The sequence below is a fragment of the Capsicum annuum genome, unplaced genomic scaffold (genome assembly GCF_002878395.1).
Source record: "Capsicum annuum cultivar UCD-10X-F1 unplaced genomic scaffold, UCD10Xv1.1 ctg78169, whole genome shotgun sequence".
NCBI lineage: Eukaryota > Viridiplantae > Streptophyta > Magnoliopsida > Solanales > Solanaceae > Capsicum > Capsicum annuum.
The window spans coordinates 2,576-5,376 of NW_025888634.1; positions in this window are offsets into that span (position 1 = coordinate 2,576).

Sequence of the window (2,801 nt, forward strand, 5' to 3'; positions counted from 1 at the left end):
ACGGGCAGAGCCCGCGTCGACCTTTTATCTAATAAATGCATCCCTTCCAGAAGTCGGGGTTTGTTGCACGTATTAGCTCTAGAATTACTATGGTTATCCGAGTAGTGATACCATCAAACAAACTATAACTGATTTAATGAGCCATTCGCAGTTTCACAGTCTGAATTTGTTCATACTTACACATGCATGGCTTAATCTTTGAGACAAGCATATGACTACTGGCAGGATCAACCAAGTAGCATTTCTCATCGACGCCGGCGTCGTATGAGCCCGGCCTGCCCGCGAGGGCGCAGATGGATTCAAGGCGAGCGCGGCCGTCGTTTGCAAGGAGCATCGTACAGGGCAGATAGGAGTCGATGAAGGCCCCATGCCCACTGTGTCTACCGCATCCGAGAATCCCAACTGCCACTCACGGACCACGGCATCGTACGATGAAGCGAGGGAGGCGTGGGACGCGAGGGCGGCCTTTCGATTCGCCCCGTGCATGAAATGCGAGGGGCGAAAGGCGATCGATAAAACTTGATAATGCTTGGGCATTAGGTATGCAGCACAGGAAACCGACTTCGAGCAAGTCTGCATTGCGCTTGCCCCGCGACTGAGATGGCAGGCGGGTCAGGACGTCGCTGCTCGAGCAGGGATCCAACCTAACAGCACGTGCCGAACACAACTCACGCGCCATGCGTCCAAATGCTCCATCGATGCACGCCCAGCACCGGACTCAACGCCCAGCAATAGATGTCGTGCGCTGCTGCCCATGCAGACGTTGCAAGGCTGAAGCAAGTCCCGCTTGACACGATAGCCTGCCCTTGGGGGGAGCAGGGGAGATGAAGGCACGCCGAGGCTCATGCGGGGGCGCCGCCCACGCCGGCCGCCGGCACTCGCCGCGGATTGGGCTCGGCCGCTTGCGTGCAGCGCCTGGAGCTTGCCCCAAGAGCAACATGCAGGACTCGCCGCACGCACAAAAGCACCGCCTCATCCGAAATCAAGCGCCAAAAGCCCCGTCATGGACGACGCCACCGATAACCGACACAAGCGCACAATGAAGCGCGGTCGACATTGCTACACGGGCACGAACGGCTCGCACGGACTAGCCATGCATACTGCCATACGCCCACGCTGCACGCCGACGTGGCCACTGAGCGCCTATGCCAACTAGCGATAGTCGCCTTGAAGTGCCTTCAACACCTCTACCCCCCTTATATATGCTTAAAAAAAAACCCAAAGGACAGGAGTAGACATGATTTCGCCAGAGAATCATCCCAGACATATGCGGACTCGAACTGCACGTTTTGATGTGAGACGGGGCCTATGCACTCACAAAAAGGTCGCATAATCTGTAAATGATAATTTTTGTTGAGAAAATATTTTTTTTACAAATATCATTTATCAAAATTCAAAAGATAAGCAAAAATAAATCAAAAATAGAAAAAATATTTATAAAAATATGAAAAAATTAGGAAAATATTCTCAGCGCATGAACTAACCATAAACCAACAATTGACTGCATATTTGTACGTATAACGTAATGATATAAAATATTTAAATTAAAGGATATCAAATGAAAATATGAAAAAAATATAAAAATAACGTAGGGACATTAGGAAAATCGCCCGGAATGCAACAGATAAGTAACAACCCCAAAATATGTATATTAGAATGAAGTAGCCTTAAACCAACAATTGAGTGCGTATTTGTACGAATAACGTAACTATATAGAATATTTAAATTTAAGTATATTAAATAAAAATATGAAAAGAAGGCGATGGGACATTACGAAAACCGCCACCACATATGAGGTAACATTGAAATATATTTAAAATATAAAATTAGAGCGGATATGTAAAAAATGAGTATGCAGCGGTGAGGAAGATGGATGAACGTCAGAAAAATATTAGGGTGATCGAACGTAGGTTTACGCTCTTTTGATTTTGCCACGGTGCGTTAGTACCTTGGTGCCACGGTGCCTTGGTTCCTTGGAGCCATGCTGCCACGGTGCGTTGGTGCCATGGCGCCACGGTGCCACGATGCCTTCGTGCCACGGTGCCTTGGTGCCGTGGCGCCGTGCTGCAGTGCCTTGGTGCCATGGTGCCACGATGCCACGGTGCCATGGTGCCATGGTGCGACGGTTCCACGGTGCCATGGTGCCATGGTGCCTTGGTGCCACGGTGACATGGTGCCATGGTTCAACGGCGCCATGGTGCCGTGGTGCCATGGTGCCTTTGTGCCATGGTGCCTTTGTGCCTTAGTGCCACGCTGCCACGGTGCGACGGTGCCATGGTGCCTTGGTGCCAGGGTTCCTTGGTGCCATGGTGCCACGGCGCCATGGTTCCGCGGTGCCTTGGTGCCATGGTGCCTTGGTGCCATGGTGTCACGGTGCCTTGGTGCCACGGTGCCATAGTGCCACCATGGCAGGCCACTATATGTCCGTCGGCGTTCATCATTGGATGCGTCTCCAGCATTGCACTAGACGGTCATAAAAACCTCTAATTGCGACATGCCTCCACGCACCGACGTTGTTCTCGACGCGTCGCTGAGCACTTATGGCGCACTCCGCATCGCGGAAAACCTCTAGTTGCGATGCCGTTGTTTTTCGCGAAAGGCGACTTGAAATCGTATGCTTAACTGTTTGGAATGGGACGCACGCGACGCTTGAAAGATAAGAGGCTAACTCGGGTGAGGTGAACTCGCAACACTTGGTGGGATTTTTCAAGGACGGTTGCACAAACCTCCTTTGGAGATGGGCGGAAAAATGGTTGGATTGGATGGGGAGGGACGAACCGGAGCGAAAAAGGGCTGAATCT